Raw genomic sequence first — 12,724 nt, 5'->3', positions numbered from 1 at the left:
GCACACACGCAGCATGTTCCTAATGATGGTAATTCAGAAGGAAGTCTCATTGAATTCAGAAACTTACTCTTCAGTAATTGGGCTTCGGAACTTAATTGCATATTGATTCACAGTTGCATACAACTTAATTGCATACAGAGGTGAAAAACAAATTCTTGGATTAAATCAGGACCACAACTTTTGCATTCCCTGTGCTGGAAGAAGCCCTGAGGCTGGAGAGGAGCTTCTGAGCAGACCGGCATCACTAGGCCAATTGGGAGCAGGTGGTGGATGCCACCACTAAGAACAGGCTGGCTGGATTACACCAAAGGCCCATCTAGTCAAGCATCCTATTTCCCACTGTGGCCAGCTAGAAGCCTATGGGAAGTCCACAAGCAGGCAGAAGGCAGTAGCAGTCTCCTGCTATTGTTCTCAGGGACTGGTATTCAAAGCATGATGCCTTTTATCCTGGAGGTAGTATAGCCATCATGACTACAAGCCATTGATAACCTTATCCTTCATACATTGTCTCACCAACTTACAATGGACGCCCCTCAGGGCACATGTGGCCCTTGGAGGCCTTGCATGTGACGCACAATGCCTATGATACTAAATCTCCACCACCACCACCACCAATTTTTGTTATGCCTCTTGCATATTTAGTTGTGTGATTTCTATTGGGAGAATAATGCAGGTATGTTCCTCCTTGACACCTTTCTTCCTGACACAATCCCACTCCCTAGGCCGCTGACATGGGTAAGTCAATCACACTTTTCTAAAGAAAGTTAGAAAGCAAAATGAGGAGATAACGCTAAAGTTTCAGCATTCAGAAGGCAGCACCATTGCTAAGGATGGTTAATAACTGTTGCTAAACAATCAGAGGAAAGAAGGCTGACCACTCCCAGCTGGGATTCAGGAGGGGGGCTCCTAGAGCAACAGAAAAAACAAGAGAAGCTCCTTGTTCTTGCTGCTAGTATGATGAAGGAGGATATTGGGGTATGCTTGTTTAAGGACTTTCCTCCACATCCACATCATTTCACTCACTCCCCAGGTATGCTGCCTTTCTAGAATAATACACAGTTGGCTGCCTTTGATATGTTTTACTCAGAAGTAACTCCTTTGAAATATGTGTCCCCACAGCCACTAATGGTCTGTCTGTCATCACTGGGCTCTTGTTTGTTAATGATGGGCTCATCTAGATGGGAGCATTTCTTTGTAGCAAAGGTGCACTGGGTGCACTGGGAGCAATCAAAATGCAGACTTTATGTCACACTTCGCCATCAAAGCGCCCTTTCCAGCCTTCCTGACTACCTTAACAGCCTCATCAAAGGAAGTATATCGAACTGACGTATATAATGATGAAATACCATCATTAACAGAGGCACCATTTGGGAAAGACAAATTATGAATAAGGTGATATTCACCTGGCTGCTTTTTGGGAACTATACCGATAGGAGAAATCCTCAAATTCGACAAGGGAGGGTAAGTAAAAGGGCCAGAAATCCTATCAGCAGCTATTTATTTATTTTTTTGAGAACCACAGGAGCCAGAGCCAAAACAGAAGGCTGGTTGGCAGGGGAAGTGGGAACCCTCGGGCCTTCGAAAGGAATACGAAAACCCTCTGAAAAACCGTACCAAAGGCATCTAGCCACATATTTGTTGGGATAGCTATTTAATAATCTGGCTAGGGGAAGCAACCTAATAGGGCTACTGGCCTTGCGACATACTGCCGCTGTTGCCAGATCCACGTTTAGGTTGTTGATGTTCCCCTGATCCCCGGCGAGCCGGACAGGCTCTCTGGCAGGTGGAACTGGGGTGAGTGCCACCGCAGAGTCCACATGCATTCCAGTGTTTTGCACAGCCTGCAGCATGTACGACTATCTGCCTGTTGGACAGCAGTCGTGGGTGTGCTCTCGGTGCAATGAGCTTCTGGCTCTCCGGGAACAACATCATTTCCTTGAGGCCAAGGTGGCAGACCTGGAAAAGCTGAGAGAGGCAGAGAGGTGTGTGGAGGAGGCCTCAAGGGACGTTATAGCTGTGTCCCACTCCAGCGATGATAGCTCTCCTGCTATCATGGAGAACGATGGTCTTGGGGAAGGAGAGCATCCAGCTGAGGAAGAGGGAAATGATCCCTTAGAAGGGACCCATTCCTTGGGGGATGAACAGCTATCCTCTCGTGCCGAGGATATATCTCCAGGGGCTGGAGGGATCCTTGTAGTGGGTGATTCGATCATTAGGAACATAGACAGCGGGGTGTGTGATGGGCGTGTAGACCGCAAGGTGTTTTGCCTGCCTGGTGCAAAGGTTGAGGATATCGCCCGTCGTTTAGATAGTTTGGTAGACAGTGCTGGGGAGGAGTCAGTGGTCGTGGTGCACGTTGGCACCAACGACATGGGGAAATGCAGCCGTGAGGTCCTGGAAGCAAAATTTAGGTTGCTAGGTAGGATGCTGAAAGCCAGGACCTCCAAGGTGGCTTTCTCTGAAATGCTACTGGTTCCACGCGCAGGACCAGCCAGACAGGCCCAGCTTCGCAGTCTCAATGCGTGGATGAGACGATGGTGTCGAGTGGAAGGGTTTAGATTTGTTAGGCACTGGGGAACATTTTGGGACAAGCCGGGCCTGTACAAAAGGGACGGGCTCCACTTGAACCAGAATGGAACCAGACTGCTGGCACTTAAAATTAAAAAGGTGGCAGAGCAGCTTTTAAACTGACTGAGGGGGGAAACCCGACAGGAGCTGAGAAAGGTCCGGTTCGGAATAAACCTCCCCCCTGGGATAAAAACCAAAGAAATGATGAAATTTTAAAAGGGGTAGGCCTAGAAGTAGGCATTGTGAGAGCAGGGGCACAGGATATAAATTCAGAAGAGCAAAATTACCACAGGGCTAACCACAAGTGCCAAAGACACTTGAAGAGAGACACTGCTTACAAGTGCCTGTACGCTAATGCTAGGAGCCTGCGAACCAAGATGGGAGAACTGGAGTGCTTGGTCTTAGAGGAGAGCATTGATATAGTGAGCATAATGGAGACCTGGTGGAATGGAGAAAACCAGTGGGATACGGTTATCCCTGGATATAAACTATATCGGAAGGACAGGGAAGGACGTATTGGTGGCGGAGTCGCTCTATACGTGAAAGAAGGCATTGAATCCAGCAAGCTCGAAACCCCAAAAGAGGCAGACTCCTCCACAGAATCGTTGTGGGTGGTGATACCATGCCCCAGGAGGGACTTAATACTGGGAACGATCTATCGTCCCCCTGATCAAAATGCTCAGGGAGACCTGGAGATGAGATATGAAATTGAGGAAGCATCCAAACTAGGAAATGTGGTAGTAATGGGTGACTTCAACTACCTGGACATAGACTGGCTGTCATGGCCCTGTCAGTGGACTCCTCAGATGAGGATGACTCGGGAGTAACAGCAGCAGACCCAGGAGCAGCAGACTCAGAAGGAGACATGGAGGAGCCTCCTGAGAATCCAGCTCCTTCTCCCCCTCAGCTGCAGAGTACCCCAGATACAGCAGAGTCCCTGCAGCCAGACACAGACAGTGAACAGGATACTCCCCCCTCACCTGCAGAACGTAGACAGCAGAAGGTCAGGCAGAAGAGAGGCAGGCCTGTCTCCTTAAGGCCCAAACGTTGAGGACTCACACCTGCTGTCAACCATGCTCTTTATAAGGCACACCTTGGCTGCAGCTTGTTGCTGACTGCAATGTCAGGCGTGGCTTGTGTGGTCCTAGTTTCCTGGCACCCTCTTTCGGACTGACCCCTTGGCACTTGATCCCGGACCTCTACTGACCTCACTTCTGGACTCCTGACTCGGCAAGTACGCTTTGGACAAGCCTGGCCCTTATCAGCTCCGCTCCTCCTAGACCTGGCAGATTTATGACCAGACTGCCGGCTAAGGACTTTGCTTCCCTGCCAACCACCCAGGAATTTCCAGCCCCCCCACCGGCACTGCTGACGCAGTGTAGAGCTGACAGTTTGCAGTCAGCCCCAAACAAAGCAAGGAAACGAGGGAGTGGGGGAAGTGCTGACCATGGAGCAACTCCAGCAGGAAAACTTGTTCCTGTGCTCACAAGTAGACCAGCTGCTGTTGGCCGTCCAAGGCTTGCAAACTCAGCTAGCAGCAGCCCCACCCCCTCTCCCTACAGGGAGAGCCAAGTGCCCTGTGACTCTCCCAGAGAAATTTACTGGGGCTTCCGTCCAGCTCCCAGCCTTCTTGGCCCAGGCCCAGCTCTTCATGGAGTTACGACCAGAGGCCTTCCCAGCTGATAAGACCCGGGTGGGATTCTTGATTAACCTGTGCACCGGGGCCGCAGCTAGATGGGCCATGCCCCTACTCCTCGAGCGGAGCCCCGTGCTCAACGACTTAGCCACCTTCACCAGAGAACTGAAGGCTATGTTCGAGGACCCAGTCCAATCAGCTACAGCCAACCACCGCATACGCCGGCTACGGCAAGGCCAACGCCCCTTGGGGGAATATGTAACAGACTTTCGTTTATTACAACAAAACCTGGGCTGGAACGAAGCAGCTCTCATGGACCAATTTCAGGAGGGGTTGTCGGATGAGCTTCTGGATGAGCTAGCTAGGGTGGAGCACCCTGGAACCCTGCACACCCACATACGCCTGTGTCTCCAGATTGACGGGAGGCTGGAAAGCAGGCGTGCTGCTAACTGACCCTGGCCAGTCTACAGAGCATCAGCCCCAGTGGATGGGCCCTCGGAGCCCGTCGGCAAGGACCCTACACCCCCGGCAGAACTGATGCAGCTGGGAGGGGCTCGGCCACATCTCTATGTGGCTGAAAAGCTGCTGACGCCGGCAACAGGGCCTCTGCCTGTATTGCAGGGCCCCGGGACATTTTGCAGCCCAGTGTTCCGCGAAACGACCCACAGCCCCTGCCTTGGGAAACGTCCATGCCCCGGCCTTCACAGGCCCCTGAGCCGGGGCAACCTCGTGGTTCAAGGGGCCTGCCACCTCAGTTCCTCACCGCCCAAGCATCTGACCATGTTGATCGCACTGACAGTCCCCGGAAGGGGGACCCTACAAGTACCCGCCATGCTGGACTTGGGATCCACCAGCAATTTTATGGACATGTCATTTGCCAAGCTCCACCGGGTTCCTAGTCAACCCATTCGCTGCCCCCTCCTGGTGGAGACTATTGATGGCCGGCTTCTCGCCTCGGGCCCTGTAGTACAGGAGACAGTGCTGCTCGACGTGGCCCTGGGGGAGCACCAGGAAAGCCTCCAGTTCTACCTGGCTGCCGCACCCCACTTCCCGGTTGTGCTGGGCCTGGCATGGCTCCAGCGGCATGACCCCATCATCCAGTGGTCCATGGGCCGGCTGACCCTCAGATCCCCCTATTGCCAAGCCAACTGCTGGAGGCCAAAGGAGCGCATCCTGATGACCCGGGAGGCAAGCTCCGCGCTCGAGCCCTTACCGGAACAGTACCGGGAGTTCGCGGATGTGTTTAGGAAGCAAGAGGCAGACCAGTTGCCACCCCATCGTCCTTACGACTATCCCATTGATCTGCTACCCGGAGCCAAGATTCCCGTGGGCCGGCTTTACTCCCTGTCAGAACCCGAACTGGCAGCCCTCAGAGAGTTCCTAGACAAGAACCTGCGCCGAGGGTTCATTTGCCCTTCCACGTCCCCTGCAGCCGCCCCGTCCTCTTTGTCAAAAAGAAATGTGGGGAACTCCGGCTGTGCAATGACTACCGCGCCCTCAACCAGATTACAGTTTGGAATTGCTACCCTTTGCCCCTGATCCCAGAACTGTTAGAGCGGCTGTGGGGCGCTCGCATTTTCACCAAAGTAGACCTGCGAGGGGCCTACAACCTGGTGCATATGCGGGAGGGCGATGAGTGGAAGATGGCCTTCCGCACCCGTTATGGGCACTTTGAGCACACCGTGATGCTGTTTGGCTTGTGCAACACCCCTGCCGTCTTCCAGCACTTCATGAACGACATCTTCCGGGACCTCCTAGACCGCTTTCTGGTGATCTACTTGGATGACATCCTGATCTACTCGCGGAACCCCTCGGAACATAAGGAGCACATTTGAGCGGTGCTGCAGCGCCTGCGGGAGCACCGCCTCTTCGCCAAGCTCAAAAAATGCACCTTTGACCTCACGACCGTGGATTTCCTAGGCCATCGGATCTCGCCCTCGGGTATCCAGATGGACCCCGCCAAAATTGAGACCATCCTCCACTGGGCAGCTCCGCGAAGCCCCAAAGATGTGCAGCGCTTCTTGGGCTTTGCCAACTATTACCGCCGGTTCATCTCCCACTTCTCCGAACTCACCACACCCATCTCAGACCTGCTTCGAGGCAAAGAGAAGTTTGTTTGGACAGAGGCCGCTCAACAGGCCTTCCGGCGCCTCCAACACGCCTTTACATCTGGACCCATCCTCCAGCAACCCGACCCTACCCGACCTTACATAGTGGAGGCCGATGCATCTGATAAGGCAGTGGCAGCGGTCCTACTTCAGCCGGTGGGGAGCAAGCAGTCCCTGCTCCCTGTGCGTTCCATTCCCGGAAACTCAACGCTTCGGAACAGAACTACACCATTTGGGAGAAGGAGTTACTGGCCATCAAAGTAGCTTTCGAGACCTGGCATCATCTCCTGGAAGGGGCACGCCATCCGGTCCAGGTACGAACGGACCACTGAAACCTGGAGCACCTGCAAAGTGCCCGACGGCTGAACCAATGCCAGATCCGGTGGTCCCTGTTTTTCTCCCGGTTCCAGTTCACGGTCACCTACCTCCCTGGCCGCCGAAACACCCTAGTAGACGCGCACTCTCACAAGCCGGAATACCGAGCCGAGCAGGTCGATCGCCCCCTTCACCCAATCCTCTGCCCAGAGAACTTTGCCACTACACACCAACCACAACCCCTCCTGGACCGGGTGCAGGAGCAGCAGCAAAAGGACCCCTATGCCCTGGCCCAGCAGCGAGAGCTCCAGTCCGGGACGGCCGCCCGGGACAGCCCCTTTTCCTTGCATCAGGGCCTCTTGTACCACTGGAACCGGTTGTACGTTCCCCCGGGAGCTCTGCGGGGAGAGGTGCTCCACCTCTGCCATGACAGCCAGCCTGCAGGGCATTTTGGAACATATAAAACCCTCCACCTGGTCCTACGGGATTTCTGGTGGCCCCGGGTCCAAGTGGACGTCAAGGACTATGTAGCAGCCTGTGATACCTGTCAGCGAGCCCAGAGCCACCCCGGCAAGCCCCCGGGGCTCCTGCTCCCACTGCCTAACCCCCCAGGGCCCTGGCGCACGGTCTCCCTGGATTTTATCACGGACTTGCCAGCCTCCCGGGGAATGACCACCATCCTCGTAGTCGTAGAACTGTTCACCAAGATGGCACATTTCCTCCCCTGTGCCGGACTACCCTCTGCCCCAGAAACTGCGCAACTGTTTTTGACCCAGGTTTTCCGGTTGCATGGCCTCCCCGACCACCTGATCTCTGACCGAGGAGCCCAGTTCACCGCCCGGTTCTGGCAGGCCCTGTTTTGGGCCCTGCATGTCCAGATCCACTTGTCCTCCACCCACCACCCTCAATCAGATGGACAAACAGAACGTACCAATGCCACCATCGAACAATACCTGCGGTGTTACACCTGCTTCCAACAGGACAATTGGGTGGATCTGTTACCGCTGGCGGAGTTCGCATATAATAACTCCGTGCATGCCTCCACGCGCCAGACCCCGTTCTTTGCCTCCTACGGCTAGCACCCCTGATTCTTCCCCTCAGTACAACCCCCGTCACCGGTCCCCGCTGCGGATGTCATGCTCCAGGAGTTGCAGGCCCTGCAGGCAGTTCTGAAGGAGCAGCTGGAGCAGGCCAAGGACGCATATAAGCGCTTTGCTGATCGCCACCGCCAACCAGGCCCGCCGCTGAAGGTAGGGGACCGGGTATGGCTCTCGACCAAATTCCTGTGTTCGCAACGGCCATCTCACAAGCTGGAGGCTCGGAACGTAGGTCCCTTCCGGATCACCCAGCAAATTAACCCGGTGGCGTTGCGGCTCCAACTCCCTGCCTCCTTCCGCATTCACCCTGTCTTCCATAGATGACTGTTGACTCCCGCTCTCCCGCCTCACCCCTTGAGTAGTAAACCTCCGCCCCGCCGCCGATACAAGTCAACGGGGAAGAGGAATTTGAAGTGGCACAGATCCTGGACTCCCAGAGGCATCGTGGCCGCCTCCAGTACCTCATAGACTGGCAGGGGTACGGCCCTGAGGAACGTTCGTGGGAAGAGGCGACACAGGTGCATGCCCCTCGTCTCGTCCGGCGCTTCCACCAGCGCCACCCGGATAAGCCGGGCCCCGGTGGGAGGCGGAGGGTTGGTTGTGGGGCGGGGGATGGTGTCATGGCCCTGTCAGAGGACTCCTCAGATGAGGACGACTCGGGAGTAACAGCAGCAGACCCAGGAGCAGCAGACTCAGAAGGAGACATGGAGGAGACTCCTGAGAATCCAGCTCCTTCTCCCCCTCAGCTGCAGAGCACCGCAGATACAGCAGAGTCCCTGCAGCCAGACACAGACAGTGAACAGGATACTCCCCCCTCACCTGCAGAATGTAGACAGCAAAAGGTCAGGCAGAAGAGAGGCAGGCCTGTCTCCTTTAGGTCCAAACGTTGAGGACTCACACCTGCTGTCAACCTTGCTCTTTATAAGGCACACCTTGGCTGCAGCTTGTTGCTGACTGCAACGTCAGGTGTGGCTTGTGTGGTCTTAGTTTCCTGGCACCCTCTTTCAGACTGACCCCTTGGCACTTGATCCCGGACCTCTACTGACCTCACTTCTGGACTCCTGACTCGGCAAGTATGCTTCGGACAAGCCTGGCCCTTATCAGCTCCCCTCCTCCTAGACCTGGCAGATTTATGACCAGACTGCTGGCTAAGGACTTTGCTTCCCTGCCAACCACCCAGGAATTTCCAGCCCCCCCACCGGCACTGCTGACACAGTGTAGAGCTGACACTGGCCGCATATGTGTTCCAGTCATGACAAAGAAGTAACGTTTCTAGATATTCTAAATGACTATTCCCTAGACCAGTTGGTCATGGAACCAACCAAAGGGACAGCAACCTTGGACTTAATCCTCAGTGGGGACCGGGACCTGGTGCGAGATGTAAGTGTTGTTGAACCGCTTGGGAACAGTGACCACAGTGCTATTAAATTAAACATACATGTAAATGGCCAATTGCCAAGAAAATACAACATGGTCACATTTGACTTCAAAAGAGGAAACTTCACAAAAATGAGGGGATTGGTAAAAAGAAAGCTGAAAAACAAAGTCCAGAGGGTCACATCACTCGAAAATGCTTGGAAGTTGTTTAAAAACACTATATTACAAGCTCAACTGGAGTGCATACCGCAGATCAGAAAAGGTACCGCCAGGGCCAAGAAGATGCCAGCATGGTTAACGAGCAAAGTCAAGGAAGCTCTTAGAGTCAAACAGTCTTCCTTCAAAAAATGGAAGTCTTGTCCGAATGAAGAAAATAAAAAAGAACACAAACTCTGGCAAAAGAAATGCAAGAAGACAATAAGGGATGCTAAAAAAGAATTTGAGGAGCACATTGCTAAGAACATAAAAACCAACAACAAAAAATTCTATAAATACATTCAAAGCAGGAGACCATCTAGGGAGGCGATTGGACCCTTGGATGATAAGGGAGTCAAAGGTGTACTAAAGAACGATAAGGAGATTGCAGAGAAGCTAAATGAATTCTTTGCATCTGTCTTCACAGTGGAAGATATAGGGCAGATCCCTGAACCTGAACTAACATTTGCAGGAAGGGATTCTGAGGAACTGAGACAAATAGTGGTAACGAGAGAGGAAGTTCTAAGCTTAATGGACAATATAAAAATTGACAAATCACCGGGCCCGGATGGCATCCACCCGAGAGTTCTCAAAGAACTCAAATGTGAAATTGCTGATCTGCTCACTAAAATATGTAACTTGTCCCTCGGGTCCTCCTCCGTGCCTGAGGACCGGAAAGTGGCAAATGTAACGCCAATCTTCAAAAAGGGATCCAGAGGGGATCCCGGAAATTACAGGCCAGTTAGCTTAATTTCTGTCCCTGGAAAACTGGTAGAAAGTATGATTAAAGCTAGATTAACTAAGCACATAGAAGAACAAGCCTTGCTGAAGCAGAGCCAGCATGGCTTCTGCAAGGGAAAGTCCTGTCTCAGTAACCTATTCGAATTCTTTGAGAGTGTCAACAAGCATATAGATAGAGGTGATCCAGTGGACATAGTGTACTTAGACTTTCAAAAAGCGTTTGACAAGGTACCTCACCAAAGACTTCTGAGGAAGCTTAGCAGTCATGGAATAAGATGAGAGGTCCTCTTGTGGATAAGGAATTGGTTAAGAAGCAGAAAGCAGAGAGTAGGAATCAACGGACAGTTCTCCCAATGGAGGGCTGTAGAACGTGGAGTCCCTCAAGGATCGGTATTGGGACCTGTACTTTTCAACTTGTTCATTAATGACCTAGAATTAGGAGTGAGCAGTGAAGTGGCCAAGTTTGCTGACGACACTAAATTGTTCAGGGTTGTTAAAACAAAAAGGGATTGCGAAGAGCTCCAAAAAGATCTCTCCAAACTGAGTGAACGGGTGGAAAAATGGCAAATGCAATTCAATATAAACAAGTGTAAAATTATGCATATTGGAGCAAAAAATCTTAATTTCACATATACGCTCATGGGGTCTGAACTGGCGGTGACGGACCAGGAGAGAGACCTCGGGGTTGTAGTGGACAGCACGATGAAAATGTCGACCCAGTGTGCGGCAGCTGTGAAAAAGGAAAATTCCATGCTAGCGATAATTAGGAAAGGTATTGAAAATAAAACAGCCGATATCATAATGCCGTTGTATAAATCTATGGTGCGGCCACATTTGGAATACTGTGTACAGTTCTGGTCGCCTCATCTCAAAAAGGATATTATAGAGTTGGAAAAGGTTCAGAAGAGGGCAACCAGAATGATCAAGGGGATGGAGCGACTCCCTTACGAGGAAAGGTTGCAGCATTTGGGGCTTTTTAGTTTAGAGAAAAGGCGGGTCGGAGGAGACATGATAGAAGTGTATAAAATTATGCATGGCATTGAGAAAGTAGATAGAGAAAAGTTCTTCTCCCTCTCTCATAATACTAGAACTCATGGACATTCAAAGAAGCTGAATGTTGGAAGATTCAGGACAGACAAAAGGAAGTACTTCTTTACTCAGCGCATAGTTAAACTATGGAATTTGCTCCCACAAGATGCAGTAATGGCCACCAGCTTGGACGGCTTTAAAAGAAGATTAGACAAATTCATGGAGGACAGGGCTATCAATGGCTACTAGCCATGATGGCTGTGCTGTGCCACCCTAGTCAGAGGAAGCATGCTTCTGAAAACCATTTGCCAGAAGCCTCAGGAGGGGAGAGTGTTCTTGCACTCAGGTCCTGCTTGCGGGCTTCCCCCAGGCACCTGGTTGGCCACTGTGAGAACAGGATGCTGGACTAGATGGGCCACTGGCCTGATCCAGCAGGCTCTTCTTATGTTCTTATGTTCTTATGCATGCCTAAACCGACACGGGCACCTGTAACAGCGTCCAGTACTCTTGAAGGTCCAACAGACATGAGGGGGTTGAACCCGCTGCCAGCCCTGGCTGGAACTGGAGGCTGAAGTCTGCGAATGCACCAAAAAATGCCCACTATTGGCTCTGTCTCCCAATGAGGGTCTGGCTGAAGTCATAGAATGCAGCCAAAGACCAGGATGTTCAACATCCCAGCGAAGCGTGGGGTCCAAGGCTGCCCTTTGCCTAAAATTCTCATCGTACCACAACCAAGCGGTCCCAGAGAATTTCCTAAAGGCCCTATGAATGATGTCCTGATATTTAATCAGGGACATGAACCTGGATGGATAAACCTGAGTCATCACATCCATATACACAGTAAATGCATTAAGCCAATTAGGCCATATGCAATCAACTTTCTTTGTTATCGCTACCTCACGCTCATTCACATCCGAACCCTCATTGGACTTTATTTCATATTCCCGAAAAAGGAGCGTGAATATATCTATATATTCACCACGCCAAAACTTTTCCTTAGTGGAAGATAGTAAGTGATCACCCAATGGTAGGGAAGTATCCCCCTGTGGATATACACCAGAAGGAAGAGGCAGCGGAAGAGCAGATGTACTAGCTGAAGCCACAGACGGCTGCCAGGGCGTTACTGCCACAGTGGGCCAAGGAAGTGCAGGCTGCTGTGGAACTAAAACACCTCCCATATAAACTAATGATTGCTGTGCTCCACCTAGCGCCTGAGGAGCTAGAAAACTATTGTGTCTGCTGGACCTGTGTAGCAGAAGAATGTGATGGTACACACCACTCACCTGCATAGGCAGCTGGAGACACAACCACTGCTGTTGTGGCTACCCCGGGAGGAACCAGGTTGTAGCAGATGCAATTGTTCTTGGGGAAGACCAGTGCCAGTGGAGACTGGAAATTGGGAAGAAGCGGATGCCAAAGGTGCCATCGATGTGCAGACTGGTACAGCCAGAACGGTGGAATCATCTCTGGGCGCTGCCGCTTCAAGAACACCAATTCTGGCAACCAAATCAGAAAGAATGCCTGATTTAGTTGCCTTAGCTGCCAAGCGGGCTGACTTCTTACCTGGAAGTGTGGTGCTAGGCCCCGCCGCTGGCTCTGAAGGACGACTGCGCTCTCCCTCAAGGGCCTCCACCCTTGCAACCAAAGCACGAATCATC

The sequence above is a fragment of the Rhineura floridana genome, chromosome 9, assembly GCF_030035675.1.
Source record: "Rhineura floridana isolate rRhiFlo1 chromosome 9, rRhiFlo1.hap2, whole genome shotgun sequence".
Lineage (NCBI taxonomy): Eukaryota > Metazoa > Chordata > Lepidosauria > Squamata > Rhineuridae > Rhineura > Rhineura floridana.
The sequence above is the reverse complement of the archived record's forward strand: the minus strand, read 5'-3'. Positions refer to the sequence as shown.